This window comes from Schistocerca americana, chromosome X (genome assembly GCF_021461395.2).
Source record: "Schistocerca americana isolate TAMUIC-IGC-003095 chromosome X, iqSchAmer2.1, whole genome shotgun sequence".
Lineage (NCBI taxonomy): Eukaryota > Metazoa > Arthropoda > Insecta > Orthoptera > Acrididae > Schistocerca > Schistocerca americana.
Genome location: NC_060130.1, coordinates 664,100,434 through 664,117,422, shown reverse-complemented (window position 1 = coordinate 664,117,422; position 16,989 = coordinate 664,100,434). Strand labels below are relative to the sequence as shown.

The 16,989-nt window shown below is 40.0% G+C and overlaps 1 protein-coding gene and 1 pseudogene across 4 annotated transcripts in view; both read right to left on the bottom strand.

Annotated features, from left to right (window-relative positions):
• Positions 1 to 16,989, bottom strand: part of LOC124555676 (calcium uptake protein 3, mitochondrial) — a 655,882-nt gene that overhangs the window by 488,495 nt on the left and 150,398 nt on the right. The window lies entirely within an intron of this gene.
• On the bottom strand, positions 8,718 to 8,835 carry LOC124557053 (annotated as a pseudogene).

Here is a 16,989-nt window from a genome sequence, read left to right as displayed (position 1 = left end):
CTGATTCATCGGCGCTCATTTAACTAAATTACTCCCATCTGGGGAAACCAAATAGGGCCTAAAAGATACCGCCTGAAACAAACGGCAAGGTTGGGAAAGAAAAAGTGCCCTTTTAGCCCAGTTTAAGCGTGAAATAAGTGCGTAGAACACATCTGAAGCTATATTTCGGTAATTCAGAACGGTTTTTGGTATTAAGAGAGCTAAGAGTTAGAGCATGATGCCTGAGGTAACTTAAGAGCATTGCCTTCTACTTTTAACGCAAATGATCGAACGAGACTGCATATGAGTAAAAACCAGAACAGAAGTAAATTACCAGTGATTCGCGATAACGTCCATAGCTACGCATATCTAGCGATCTTCTACCATTTACTTTACCGAAGCGTAATAGTGACGAGGCAGAATAGTGCCAGTATTAAAACGATACCCACATGCGTATCGGAACGTTAAGAGCTAAACGCACAGTGAAAGTCGAAATGAAGGATCGTGCTGACATAAGCTGTTCCTCACCACAAATATGCTGCCTGTGACTGTTCACGGACGGGTAATCGAGTTGAACGCAGGGGCGTATACCACATATTGTAAATCTTAACGTAGAGGCAGAAATGCAACGACCGTCGGCGGTGTCACTTCAACAGTCATCCGTCACGGTAAAAGCTACTTAAAGAGGTGTATTTTATTTTGATACTTCAAGGTTACTGGATGAAGGCGATTGCTGCTTCGACTGAAGAACTGGTTTCAAAGACAACTGCAATGATTTAGACAACCGTAAGTTTTCCCTCAGGAAGAACAGAGAGAGCAAAATGAATGTTTCAAAGGCTGTGGATACACGTGTCTTCCTGAAACAGATATGAAACAAATAATCACCTAAGAAGACAAATAGAAGGCGAGACAAGAACCGAATTGAGATGAAAACGAAGCTGAAGAAATAACGTTTCAGTAATATCTAAAACTCGTTGTGAAGACATTCGTTCCCTCAGCTTCAAAAAAGATGTTTTTTTTCTGAGTCTAATCATGAGGTTGTAAGTCTATAATTAGTTTGGATACAGTCGGCAGGTGGACTGCACATTCGTAACAAAATATCTAATTATGTTAACTGATTTTTGTATGTTATTTTTGATCAAAGACTCATAATACAGAGCAACAGATTACAATATACTATTCACCAATCGATTAATTGTTCAAAGAATTAACTATTATTATGATATGCTTACAATCGGCATGGAGCTGCGATTAGTCTAAGAGGTTGCAATATGCTACGACATAATATTACTGATGCAGTCGCTCGTGGAGAGCTGAAATAAATTTAAAAATGTACGCCCTGTATGAAGATTCAAACCGGCAATTTACTGCTTGGCTTTAGATAGATCAATGGAAAGATAGAGGCAGGATAGGGTAATGTGGTACAATTTCGATCATTTCGGACAAATGCTATTGTAACTGGAAACAAACTCAGGAATTAAATAATTTAAATTATGGCTCTTGTTCTTTGAAGTTTAATGAATATGTAACACAGATATTACGCCATTACAAGTGTTGGTTTAAACGTAAGACATTATTACAGAATTGAGTAAAATTGTTCGAAAATGTACCACACTAGCTACAATTGTTGTCACAACTTGGTACAACTCTAATCATTGACATCTTACATATAAAAAGCACTTCTCCCTCTGGCACGGACCCAAACTTCATGGTACCAAACATCACTTATTTGGCAGACAAACAAGTCACCCTTTACCAATAATGCCACACTATAATAATTCAAGAAACGAAATCCACAATTATTCTCATTGTTTGCTGGCGATTTGAAGCTTTTAATACTTCTTTTATCATTACTCATTGACCTACTTTCTGTTTATTGTTCTTGTTGCATTTGTTTCTTTCTTTTTTTGTTCCCTGCTGAAAAACATTTCTCTTGCTGCGGAGGTATTTCTGGTTTCCATCTGATGTGAGCCCAATTGGTGTCTGTGTTTTCCTTTCCCGAGACGATACTTTTTTCTCTGTAGTTCGCAAAATGTCCTTGAGAACATCGTGCTGAGAAATGGTACTGGCTTCTGGTATTACGCATTTGCCATGCTCTTCAGTTACATCTTTTAAAGATATACGCTCTTCTCCCAGAACGCTGGCAGTAGCTTCATTCATCTACACACCTACGTGATTACTCTGCTATTCACAATAATGTACCTGGCAGAGGGTTCAATGAACAACCTTCAAGCTCTCTCTCCGCCGTTCCACTCTCGAAAGGCGCGCGGGAAAAACGAGCTCTTAAATTTTTCTGTGCGAACCCTGATTTCTCTTATTTCATCGTGATAATCGTTTCCCCCAATGTAGGTGGGTCCCAACAGAATGTTTTCGCAATCGGAGGAGAAAACTGGTGATTGAAATTTCATGAGAAGATCCTGTTGCAACGAAAAACGCCTTTGTTTTAATGATTGCCACTCCAATTCACGTATCATGTCTGTGGCACCATCTCCCCTATTTAGTGACAATACAGAAGGAGCCGCCCTTCTTTGAACTTTTTCGATGTCATCCGACAGTCCCACCTGACGCAGATCCCACACCTCACAACAATACTCAGAATACCGCGGAAAAGTGTGGTGTAAGCAGTCTCTTTAGTAGATCTGTTGCACCTTCTAAGCGTTCTGCCAATGAATCGCAGTCGTTGGTTTGCTCTACCCACAACATTATCTATGTGATCGTTCCAATTTAGGCTATTTGTAATAGTAATCCCTAAGTATTTAGTTGAATGTACAGCCTTCAGATTTGTGTGACTATCGCGTAATCGAAATTTAGTGGATTTCTTTTAGTACTCATGTGAATAACTTCACACTTTTCTTTATTCAGGGTCAAAAAAATGGCTCTGAGAACTATGCGACTTAACTTCTGAGGTCATCAGTCGCCTAGAACTTAGAACTAATTAAACCTAACTAACCTAAGGACAACACACACATCCATGCCCGAGGCAGGATTCGAACCTGCGACCGTAGCGGTCACGCGGTTCCAGACTGAAGCGCCTTTAACCGCACGGCCACACCGGCCGGCTATTCAGGGTCAATTGTCACTTTCCGCACCATACAAATATCTTATCTAAATAATTTTGAAACTCGTTTTGGTCATCTGATGGCGGTAAATGGCAGCATCAAATGGTTCAAATGGCTCTGAGCACTATGGGACTTAACATCTGAGGTCATCAGTCCGCTAGACTCAGAACTACTTAAACCTAGTTAACCTAAGGACATAACACACATCCATGCCCGAGGCAGGATTCGAACCTGCGACCGTAGCAGCAGTGCGGTTGGACTGAAGCGCCTAGAACCGCTCGGCCACAACGGCCGGCTAAATGGCAGCATCATCTGCAAACAATCTAAGCCGGCTACTCAGATTGTCTCCTATTTCGTTAATATAGACCAGGAACAATAGAGGACTTATAACACTTCCTTGGGGAACGCCGGATATTACTCCTGTTTTACTCGATGTCTTTCCGTCTATTACTGCGAAATGTGACCTTTCTGAGAGGAAATCATGAATCCAGTCGCACAACTGAGGCGCTATTCCATAGGCACGCAGTTTTGTTAGAAGACACTTACGAGGAACGGTGTCAAAGCCTTCTGGAAATCTAAAAATATGGAATCAATTTGACATCCCCTTTCGATAGCACTCATTACGTCACGAGTGTAAAGAGCTAGCTGTATTTCATAAGAACGATGTTTCCTGAATCCGGGCTGACTATGTGTCAATAGATCGTTTTCTTCGCGATAATTCATAATGTTCGAACACAGTATATGTTCCAAAACCCTACTGCAAATTGACGTTAGTGATATGGGTCTGTAATTCAGCAGATTAATTGTTGTGTACATAGTTCCGCGTAGTCAGCGCGTACACAACTTTCCCACTAGAGCGCGCCCCGCTAAGCACAATAGCGCAGGCGCAGCGCTCGTCCGTCTCCGCACTACGAGATGGTGCTGTCATAGAGACGGACCAAATTCTGCTTCCGCCGATCCGCGTATTGACATGTAACGCAACCAATGAGATTGCTGCTAACGTAGAATCTTTTCTCCTCGCGGATCACACTCGCGCAGTGATACCTGAACGCTCGAGGTATTGTAACGAATGTACAGACCTCCGATTAGTCAGTCTGCGTTAGTCTGTACCAGTCTTTAGTCAAGTTTCAGTCTGCGCCTAGTAAGATTATCATATTCCTGTACATAGCCATGAAGAGAAATGTATAGACACTTTGTCAAGTATCAGAGATATGTGAGCATAAGATTAACGTACCAAGACCAAAGGAACTTCAGATTGTCAATTGTAAACAGCATCCAGAATCAAGTTACGTACTATCTATGCTTTTTATTATTTTAATAAATGTGTGTGAAATTTAATCAAGTTCTTTTTAAAGTTGGTCACCGTCAATCTGCTATTCTAAGTGGCATTTCTATCGTCTGACCTAACGGCAGAAGATGAACACGCCACGATAAGACCACGAGACATATTGCTGACACTCGCCTACTTTGTTAGAACGACAAGTCAAATAATCTGATGGTGTGTGTACCGAAGGTCTTACAGTACGCACACCACATTAATCCTATTTTCCTTTTTGGGTATTATTGTGTCTTGAGCAAATTTCCAGTCTTTAGGTACGGATCTTTCTGTGAGCGGGTGGTTGTACATAATTGCCAGATATGGAGCTATTGTATAAGCATACTCTGAAAGGAACGTGACTGGTATACAATCTGGATCGGAGGCGTTGCCTGTATTAAGTGATTTAAGCTGCTTTGCTACACCGGGCTGCGCGGGATTAACCGAGCGGTCTGAGGCACTGCAGTCATGGACTGTGCGGCTGGTCCCGGCGGAGGTTCGAGTCCTCCCTCGGGCATGGGTGTGTGTGTGTTTGTTCTTAGGATAATTTAGATTAAGTAGTGTGTACGCTTAGGAACTGATGACCTTAGCAGTTAAGTCCCATAAGATTTCACACACATTTGAACATTTGAATTTTTTTGTTACACCGAGGATATCTACTTCTAAGTTTCTCATCTTGGTAGTTGTTCTTGATTGGAATTCAGTAATATTTACTTTCTTTTTTGGTGAAGGAGTTTCGGAAAACCGTATTTAATAACTCTACTTTAGTGGCACTATCATCAGTGACTTCGCCGTTGTTATTGCGCAGAGAAGGAATTGATTGCCTCTTGCCCTAGTGTGCTTTATGTATCATCAGAATCTCTTTGGGTTTTCTGCCAGATTCCGAGACAGAGTTTCGTTGTGGAAATTATTAAAAGCATTGAAGTACGCCATATATTTCGAACTTCTGCAAATCTTTGCCAATCTTGGGGATCTTGCGTTCTTTTAAATTTGGCATACTTCTTTCGCTGCTTCTGCAACAGCGATCTGACCCGTTTTGTGTATCATGGAGGATCAGTACAATCACTTATTAATTTATGTGGTATATATCTCTCAATTGCCATCGATACTATCTCTTTGAAATCATCTCTTATCTTTTCTACGCTTACATGATCAGATCGGAAGAACTGAAGACTGTCTCTTAAAAAAGGCGTTAATAGCATTTTTATCAACTTCTTAAAAATAGATATACTTTGCGTTTCTTTTTGATGGTTGTAGGTATTACGGTATTCAGCCTAGCAGCAAATGCCTTGTGGTCACTAATCCCTGTATTCGTCACGATAGTTCCTCCTTGTCCAGGATTATTTGTTGCTAGGAGGTCAAGTATGCTTTCACAACCATTTACGCTTCGAGGGGGCTCATGAACTAATTGTTCAAAATAATTTTCGGAGAAAGCATTCAGTACAATTTCGGATGACGTTTTATGCCCGCCGCCGGTTTTAAACGTATAATTTTTTCAGCATATAAGGGGAAGATTGAAGTCACCACTGAGCATAATCGTATGAGTGGAGTACCGACTTGAAATGAGACTCAAGTTTTCTTTGATCTGTTCAGCAACTGTAACATTGTTGGGGACTGAAGACGCAGGAGCCTCGAATAAGGTTGAAGGCGCAAATTTCTTCTCAGGAACGATGTCTTTGCAGAAGGGTATTATTCCTGTGCACATGAACCTCTTGATTGCATACCCAACAGATGCAGTTTTGCTCGAGGCGTCATAGAAAATAGTACAGAATCATAGTTTTGTAACACTTTCACTGAGGTTACGATGAATCCACTCAGTTGCATTTCTGTGATATTGAGCCTTTAGAGACTAGAGAAAGCTCTGTCTAACGGCTATAGTACATGTGGACTGTGTGGAGGCAATCCCAGGAGTTCTATCCCATTTTCCTCTACAGTACCCTACAGCATTCAAGCTGGTGTGGCTCGCATGGTTGTCAATAATAAGAAATGTAAGACTACCCACTGTTTTATATTTCTTGAAGTGTCGAAGCCAGATCATACACATGTCTTCATTAATGTACCCTGATTTATCTCCGTAATGGAAACACGAGGGCGTTTCCTGACTCCTTTGAAAATTACCATTGGAGGTAAATACGTACCAGATGCGTTCAAGCATGCAGCAACAGTCACATTTTGTCCTCTTTCCACGTCTGTTAGTGAAACAACTTCTAGCTTACCTTTAGGACTAACTATTTTTGCGGGCCTGTTGTTAATAGGAAAGCCGGACTCATTCATATTATAAATACACTCGGGTTTATTAAAAAAATAACATTTCTTTAAGATTTCTCCCAAATTCTGGAAATATGTACTTACTTCTGTTTTATTTAAGCCTTCAGCTCTGGCTCGTGAAAGATCATCACGATTTCACAGCGCGTCTCTTAATAAATGCTCTAAACCAATCGATTCCAGCAACTTTGCTTTCCAAGTTCCACGGATGTATCAAATAATTTTTCTCAGCAAATCGCATTGCAGCTCTTCTTAACTGGTGTGGCGACAGACCTAGTCCTCGCTGTTCTAGAAATAAAGCTCTCTGAACTAAGTGAGCTAACGAGCATTGCGCTCTCATTTAAATATATGGCCGGAAGAGTCAGCCTACAGGAATTGTGAAACGAACACTGTCGTCGAAAACCGAGTGCCACAAAGGGCGCAGATTCACCACGAGATGGGAAAATTCACAGGCGTCTATTGTCTATTGAGGCCTAAGCGCTGTAGTGTGTGAGTGAGACAAACGAGAACCTACGTCATGGGGAAACCCAGAAGCATCCGTTTGTGGCCGAGTAGACGTAGCAGTGTTAAATATGGCGGACCTAAGATCGGCCATAAAGGGAAAAATTTTTGAAAAGTATTTAATTCTGCAGCAGTGCAGGGAATCAAGCCACAGTAATTTTAATCTGCCATCCTCCTTACATTTTCATGGTGATCCCAATAAAACTTGAATATTGATCATATCTATAATAGTTTAGGATTTACTGTTACAGTGAAACTAACAAGTTTTGTAACAACGACCTGAATGCTAAAATCTGAATGTTTTAGTCGATCTTAACGATCGACATTTCCTATAGAAGCGCATCGTTAAAGTGACAAACGTTGTAAATATCAGCTCTGAAACTATGTGTTTAAAAGATATAGTAAATTTAAATTATCAGTATTTTCAATTAAGCATCAGATCATCATTTCCTCCACACAAAATACATTGAACGATGACAGCATGACACCTTATTGAATCATTAGGTAATAGAATATTTGTTGTCAAGTTTAGTGCATAATAGTTACTTTTGTTCTTTATTCATTTATCAGAAAGGACATTGGTGCAAGGCTACTGGCCGTGGCATTCAAAGCTAAGAAGTAAATTGAATTGGTTTTATGTAAAAGAATTTAACGTTTATTATATAATGGATATGTTCAAATGTGTGTGAATTCCTAATGGACCAAACTGCTGAGGTCATCGGTCCCCAGTCTTACACACTACTTAAACTAACTTATGCTAACAACAACACACACGCCATGCCCAAGGGAGGACTCTAACCTCCGGCGGGAGGGGCCGTGCGGTCCGTGTTGTAATGGATATTATTGTTACTTTATTTAGAACGTGAAAGTGGTCAGCTTTGATTATTTAAATATGTTAAAATGTAAAATAATGTAGAATAAGCTGTAGCCTATCAGATGGACAGCTTCAGGAAAGAGAACTGCGCTAGTCAGTTGAGCGAAGATGTTCGGCGCGTGGGAAACGCGGCCGGAGACGGGCAAAGGGCAAGTCTGGTCGAGACACCAAAGGGGACAGTTCGGATGGAGACGCGAAAACGGACCGTCGGTTTCCGATATTATTATTATTATTATTATTACTGTTTTTATATGTTAACTTTGTATTTCGGAAACTTGCCATCAGCCAGACAATTTAACCAAAGGGTCACAAGTGTCTAATTTAGGGCGTGTAATGCGACACGTGCGGTTCAACCCCTAGACGAGTCTGAGCCAAGACATTTCGATGAAGAGGAACCGCATGTGGGCCCGAACATCTTTGGGATGCTAGCTCGCAACCGAAGCATCTTCCGTTTCAGAATTGAGTATCGTTGGATGACCATTTCTGTTTTCTATAGTTGGGGATAATTCAGTTTTTTTTTTCTCGAACAGGCCATGAAGGCCCAAAGGAACCGACCGGCCGCCGTGTGATTCTCAGACCACAGGCGTCACTGGATGCGGATATGGAGGGGCATGTGGTCAGTACACCGCTCTCCCGGCCGTATGTCAGTTTCCGACACCGGAGCCGCTACTTCTCAATCAAGTAGCTCCTCAGTTTGCCTCATAAGGGCTGAGTGCACCACGCTCGCCAACAGCGCTCGGCAGACCGAATGGTCACCCATCCAAGTGCTAGCCCAGCCTGACAGCGCTTAACTTCGGTGATCTGACGGGAACCGGTGTTACCACTGCGGTAAGGCCGTTAGCTATAATTCAATTTGCAGTCTTTAAATTTGTACTCTACCACGTACAGTGCTGAAAGGAATGTCGTATAATTCTGAGGCAGCTCGGAGGATCAAATGTTCGTCCATTACACTCTTTATTGCCACATATAATGCAGCTGGACTCCATTTACTGTCGATTTTCTTTTATGGTCGTTTTCGGGGCATCTAAGAGAAAAAAATAATGGTTTGCTTTAAAAACTCACGAGAGAAGTTATGTTTATATACACAGAGTTTATTTGTAGTAATTGTGTATAATATATCTGCTGTAACCAGTCTTGACGGGCTAAACTAAAGAACTGCATTGAACTAAATTGTACTAGGATATCGAAATTGTACCTTTTTCTGACTGAAAATGTGCTATTGGCGAGGGTGAAATCACGAGGAAGGGCACTGAAATTCATGGGAGTACCTCTTTTATACGCTAAGATCAGTGTCCAATGATTCATCATTGAATGAAATTCAGCTTAATGAGAAGCTCAGACAAGCAGGTATTAGATATGTTAAAACATCACAAGATTCTCATAAAAGTACAGTGAAAAATAATGTTTATATATTGCACCAGAATATAGGGAATTAAAAAACAACATAGATGAGCTTCTTCTCTGTTTAGATTTAGAAACTTAGTGTGGAACACTTGTACTATGCCTGTCAGAATATCACAGAGTCACATATATGGAAAAGGTAAATGTAGGCGGATATAAGCTTTCAGCATACGTATGTAGAAACTATGGAGAGAGGAGGAGGTGCCAAGCATGTTGAAATTGATCATAGTGTGGAAAATTTAGAATTAAAAAAATGTTGTGTAGAGCAACATATAGAAGCAAGTACGTCTGAACTTAAACTAAATAATTGTACTTTTATAATTGTAGCTGTGTGTAAGTTCCCATTGGGAAATTTTCAGTTATTTTTGAAAAACTTGGATTCTTTGTTGTGCTATCTGTCAGACAGAGGGAAGCAAATTATTGTTTTTGGGGATTTATATGTAGATTTTCTGAAACAGCCTGATAGAAAGCTTGACCTTGAGCTATTACATGGTTCTTTCAATTTGACACCAGTTATTGATTTTCCTACTTGGGTGGTAAAGGAAAGCAGCACACTGATAGATAATGTTTTTATAGATCAAGATACATTTAATTAAATAAAAACTTTTTCTACTAAAAATGGTTTGTGATCATGATGCACAGCTAGTTACAGTACGACACAGCTCCATAGGGTAGTGCAAACAGTCCTCCTAAATAGTGCAGTCAATTAACGAATTAATAATTACAAGTTTTAGAGAAAGCTTGTAACATTTAGACTGGGATGAGGTGGACAAGGAACCTGATGCTAATTTAAAATTTAACTTATTTCATGATGCCTTCGTGAGTATATTTGAAAACAGTTTCCCTAACAAAACAGTGAAACATAATTGTAAGAAACCATCTAAAAAGCCATTGCTTACTAAAGGGATAAAAATATCTTGTAAACACAAAAGGGAAATGTATCTTATAGCTAGGGGGAGTAATGATCCAGAAACAGTCAACCATTATTAAAACTATTCCACTGTATTCAGAAAAGTTATTAAAAAGTCCAGAAGTATGTGCATTATGTCTGGGATTAGCATCTCTGATAGTAAAATTAAAGCAATTTAGAATATTGTTAAAAGGGAAAAAGGGTAGCCGAGAGCACAGGAAGACTATTTCTATCGAACTCAATGAAAAGTCAGAAGTACAAAATACTTTTAATAATCATTCTTTAAGTGTTATAGAGAAAATAGGATCCAGCTATTCACTAGAAAATGCAAGGTTGTATATGGAAGAGGCAATACCTATGTAATGTGATAAAATTAAAATTCAACCCACCACTCCTACTGAAATTAAGAAAATAATAAATTCACTCAAAAGTAAAAGCTCACATGGAATTGATGGCATTTCCAACATAGTACTAAAAACTTGTTCCCAACAGGTAAACAGGATTGTCAGCCACATATGTTGTAGCTCACTGCTACGGGGCGTTTTTCCAGATAGACTGGAATATGCTGTAGTTAAACCATTGCATAAAACAGGGGATAGGTCTGATGTTAACTACCGCCCAATCTCACTTCTGACAGCTTTATCCAAAATTCTTGAAAAAGTAATGTATTCAAGAGCAGCTTCACATGTTTGTAAAAATAGAGTACTAACAAAATGTCAATTTGGTTTCCAGAATGGCTTTTCAACAGAAAATGTTTTATGTGCTTTCACTGATCAAATATTGCTCTAAATAACCGAACATCGCCCATTGGGATATTTTGTGATCTCTCGAAAGCGTCTGACTGTGTGAATCATGAAACTAATCTAGATAAGCTTAAGTACTGTGGTATGAGTGAGGCAGTGCACAAATGGTTTCATTCATCTTTCACTGGAAGAATACACAAGGTTAAAATTAACAGTACAGATAGTTTGCAAAAAAATCAGCAGAATCCTGTAACTGGAGAGGTATCAAGAATGGTGTCCCAGAGGGTTCAGTCTTATGTCCCTTATTGTCCTTAATATATATTAATGACTTGCCACTCTATATTCAAAAAAATGCAAAGCTAGTTCATTTGCTGATGATACAAGTATAGTACTCACACCCAACACACAAGAATTTTCCGAGGAAATTGAAACAATGCATTTTCAAAAGTTATGTGGTTCTCTGGAAAAGGACTCTAAGTTTTGAGAAAACATATTGTACACAATTCTGTACAGTAAATGGCATAACACCACTGATAAGTATAAACTATGAACAGAAATCTGTTGCTAAGGCAGAATATTCTAAATTTCTGAGTGTGTGCATTGATGAGAAATTGAATTGGACGAAACACGTTGATGATCTGCTGAAACAGTTAGGTTCAGCTACTTATGCCGTTAGGGTTATTGGAAATTTTGGTGATAAACATATCAGTAAATTAGCGTACTACGCCTGTTTTCATTCACTGTTTTCCTATAGCATCATTAAGAGAAAAAGTATTCAAAAGTATGTAACCAGACTAATAGCTGGAGCCCACCACAGACCACCTTGCAGACGTTTATTTAAGGAACTTGGAATATTCACAGTACCTTCGCAATAAATATATTCACTTATGAAAATCGTTATTGATAACCCATCCGAATTCAAAAACAATTGCGAATGCATAGCTACAACATTAGAAGAAAATATGATCTTCACTATTCTGGGTTAAATCTGACTTTGGCACAGAAAGGGTTGGCTTACGCTGTCACAAAAATCTTTGGTCATTTGCCAAATAACATTAAAAGTCTGATAGATAGCCATCCAACACTTATAAACAAATTAAAAGAATTTCTGAATGACAACTCCTTGTACTCAACAGATGAATTTTTAGATATGAAGTAGTACGGTAAACGAAGAAAAAAAAGTGCAATGAAAACGTATGTTAAACTGACACGGTTGTGGTAATTTCCTATGGGACCAACTGCTAAGGTCATCAGTTCCTAGGCTTACACACTACTTAATCTACCGTGACACACACCCATGCCCGATGGAGGACTCGAACCTCCCACGGAGGTAGCCGCGCGAACCGTGGCAAGGTGTCTCAGACCGTACAGCTACCCCGCGCGGCAAACTGACACGCTCCACAGTATTACGAAATGTCGTATTCATGATCTATGGAACAAGTATTAGTGTAATGTTAATGTATGTAATGAGTAAATAGTACTGAACTGTACCAAGAAATGGCAGCACATGGCACACAGTCTTTCTGTATAGATGCCTTTGAACACGTGGGAACGGAAAACAAGTCTCTAACCTCACTAATATAGAATTTACAAGCACATGGCAACTAGTCAGATTATAACAGTGGATAAAACTGAGTAACTTCACTTACCGCTCAACAAGAAAAATTTATATCTCTGTAGCACAAACTGGTGACTCAAGGAAAAGACAGGAGCTGCAGAAACCTTCCGCATTGCAACGCCACACAAAGGCAGCGTTACCAACACTACGAAACTGAAAAATTGCGCGAAATCTTACGTAGATCGGGAATAGTACCTATATCGAAATTTTACCACCTTACCCTATACTTTTCATTCAATACATCCACACTGAGGAGAACCTGAAGGAGGTAGCACATGTCACAGAAACAAAAATAATTAACGCGAATATACAAAAGAACAGATATCCTTATGTTTCTTCCACATACACTACGACAAGTGGAATAAGCATTATATCTGAAACATTTTTATTTAAGGATTAATACGAAACTCGTCACAAAGGTGTAATCTATATACACCGATGTGCGTAAGATAATTTAACAACAGACCGCATTACGGCACTGAAGATGAGCAGAAGTCCGCTTATATGTAACACTTTGACATTATTAATAACATGTACGTTAATTTGTTTTGGAAATGAAGTTCCATGCTTCTTGTCAGAGCGTAGGGGAACGACGCGGGGGACGCGTACCGCCGTACTGGGCAAGGTCCTAATGGAGGTGGTTTGCCGTTACCTTCCTCTGACCGTAATGGGGATGAATGATGAAGACGACACAGCAACACCCAGTCATCTCGGGGCAGGTGAAAATCCCTGACCCCGCAGGGAATTTTTTTACTAATGAGCAGTTAGTCAATGGAGTAGGAGTTGGCCACCAATAAATCCTTTCTGCTCCTCGCTCCTCTTAAACTGTGCTTCACAAGTAGCTAATCTTTCTATAGTTATTGGCAAATTATTGAAAACGGGCTTTCCTGGGTAATCAACACCTTTCTGAACCAATTAAGCAACTTTATATCTTTGTGTGTGTGTGTGTGTGTGTGTGTGTGTGTGTGTTTGTTTTTTTATACTGTCAGTACTCATCAGAGCAGGCAATTACACTAAACACGGAGAAAGTTCCTCGGTCTGTGAGAGCTGTATATTTTATGTGAAAAATGCCTCTTTTTATAAAGTAGTTTTCCTTTCGGTAAATGCACATTGTCCACGTTTTATCCACTGGCAACGATTCCGGAAGGTCTGCAAAATATTCTCTACAACTGTTATAGCTTTTTCATTGCACTCAAGATTTCCAGACACGAGTTTCGTTAGACGCGAGAATAATTCGAAGACAGAGGTGAATACGATGGATGTTCCATCACTTTGTACTTCCAATCTCTCGATTTTCCCATTTCCAAAGTAGATAGGAGCTTTTTTCCTTTCTATTAAGGCGTGCTCCCTCGTAGTTTCATCCTGTTTGCCGGTTGTTCATTTAACCCTGGCAAGGTAATTGAAAAAAAAAAAAAAAAAAAAAAAAACAAAACTTTCCATCCCAGAAGATACTCGCCGTAACCTTTCCAGGAGATGAAGTAGGCTTCGTCATTTTAAGTGCTGGCTTCCGCCCACTGTTTTCATTTCTGAAGTTAATGTGGGGCACGCGTAATAACTGTAGTAACGATTTATTTAGTAAACGATCCAAATATTTATAAGGAATTCGTTTTTGCGTTCACTTTTGGTCATTACTTATTCAGAAACTGCGACACGTGTCTTACACAAAGGTTTCCAATATTAAATTTTTTGCGTAGGACGTATCGTAGGTTGCTGGTAATATGACTATGGCGTTAGCTTTTTCGTACACCTTTAATCGTCAAGCACCATAATGAACACTTTATGATTGCATTATTGATATGTTCTCCACGTAGACCATTTTAAGGCAAGTAGAGCCAAATTAAAATTTAGCTATCAGTTTGTGTAAAATTAAGGTTCTGACTCATTATACCGTGTTTACTGCACTCTAGCTAACATCGTAAGCTGTAATAAAAACATTCTTTTATTAACTGTTGCTAAATAAGTAATTGATCCTTCGTCAGACATAATTTTCCTAATTCAGTAGCAAATGTGTTCATTCCCGCCCACACAGAGTTGTTTTCTGTACTATGTTTGTACCTTCCGCTGCTTACCTACTTACCGTTAGCCATTTCTAGCTGAATCTTGTTACCTCCGAACATCTTTTAGTTGTGTCACACAGTTTCACCGTTCACTCTCTTTTACGTGGACACACTTCATGTTTCTCATATTCAGTGTGACTTTCTCTCAATACTGGAGAATGTTACTTGCTTAATGTCCGTGTTACTGGAAACTGCAGTTCAGCCACGCGTATATAGATGTAAATGTAAAACTCGTAATGTTGATATATCGCGTGGAAACGATACCTTCTCATTACGCAAGCACTCACAATTAGCATATCAATCGGCCCAATTAGGTCACCATCAAATGGTATCACCAGCTCGAGCAAAACAGCCGCACCTGCTGATAAAAAGGGTCAGCTGAGTCAGGCTGTTCGTTTTTTCCCGGCGCAGGCTGGGAAAGGGGTGGCTCTGGGCGGGGTATGTCGGCTGCAGCGGCCGAGACGTTACCATTCACGGCTTTAAGTACAGGAATGTAAAGTAGAGTATAAAGCGATTAGGGCGATCGGGTGTGAACGGTTAACAAGATGTAAATCAAGAGGCGCGCGGGATAATGGGCGCGACACAGACCGCCGGCCCTAACGTATCATTACCCGCACATAAACTCACCACTCTATATACATGGAAATCCCACAAACGTTCATATTTTGCCACCAAAACGGAGGAGGCTACCTAACTTGAGCAGCTGACTTACACGAAAGGTTCGAAATTCTGTAAGTTTCTCAAGACGAAAGTCACAAAAGTAGGAAAACGCTATTAGTCCAGCAAAAACCGAAACACTGAAGTCGAGTGTGCACTAAACATAGTGCGAGGGGTGTCCGTTTGTAGCACCCCTCGCCACAATTGTAAAGGTCTTTTACAGCTGCCATCCGTCTAGAGAATATAACTTCGTGAAAAGAGCTGTGTAAAAGTTTTAGAAGCAGTGACACAGAGACGTGAAAATTAAGCCAGCTATCCAAATGTAGCCATGGTGAAGAATTTTGTTACGAGGGAAGAATAACAAAGCGTTTGTGCTCTGTGATAAGTAAATAGAGAGAAAATTATGTCTGGACGCCAAGTATCAAGCCTTTTTCAGTCGCACAGCAAACGATATGGTAGGTAGTTAATCAAGTTTTAAATCTAACCTAACACAATTTCTCCTAGACAACTTCTATTTCATGGACGGATTGCTATTTAAAAACTGTGCAAACAAACTTGTTTTTTAAGTGTAGTTGCAAGAGTAGGACTAAAAAGAAAGGTATTCATTAATGTTAATCATTAATGTTAACACTGTTCACGCATATATATCCCGTAAACTGACTCGTTACACACAATTTCGATGATACGACGATATAGTCGTACAAATGATCTGGTGTAAGTTGCTTGCACACTTCCACCCAAGTCACCATGTCTGCACTGACGGTTATTCGAGTTGTCTTTGGTACAAATACAATAGTGAGAAGACACTGCACAATGCCTCATGGACCTTTTCTATTACATCGTCCCCGTTTCCTCTGATTTCGCAATAATTTCTCTTTTTGACCTTAGAAAGGCGCATTTAGGAATGATATAAGGCTAATGAGCATTACTGCTTATCATAGTAACTTGGGCGCTTTAAATAAAAAGACTTGAGTTACAAGTGCTTTTTGGTGAAGTTCAAATGATTCAAATGGCTCTGAGGTCATCAGTCCCCTAGAACTTAGAGCTACTAAAACCTAACTAACCTAAGGACATCACAAACATCCATGCCAGAGGCAGGATTCGAACCTGCGACCGTAGCGGTCTTGCGGTTCCAGACTGTAGCGCCTAGAACCGCTCGGCCACCCCGGCCGGCTTTTGGTGAAGTACAAATTTAGCACTTTGGTAAGATAAGCTTTAAAGGAAGGTTCACCTTCGACTTATTTATGAGACCCACGGCCATCTTGGTGGCACGACCGTGCTACAGTGGTTTGAGAAGCATTATAGTAAACTCACGTTGATGTCTCGGCGATCGAAGTCGTCTGATGTAAAGCCTGTGGAACTCATCTGAGTCGCTATCGGGCGCCATCACTGCGTACGAAAATCAGCGGCCCGTTATTTAAGCAAATCACATGACCTGTGCGTAGACATCTAATGCCATATACCTCCACAAATCTACCAATAAGTGATGTATTTAGTTCCAAAGATAGAGAAACAGGTTATTAAGCCGGTGGTCATAATGCTTTGGCTCATCAGTGTACTGGATATTTTCTGCAAGAACACTTTAATCATTTTGGATATTTTTTCTTACT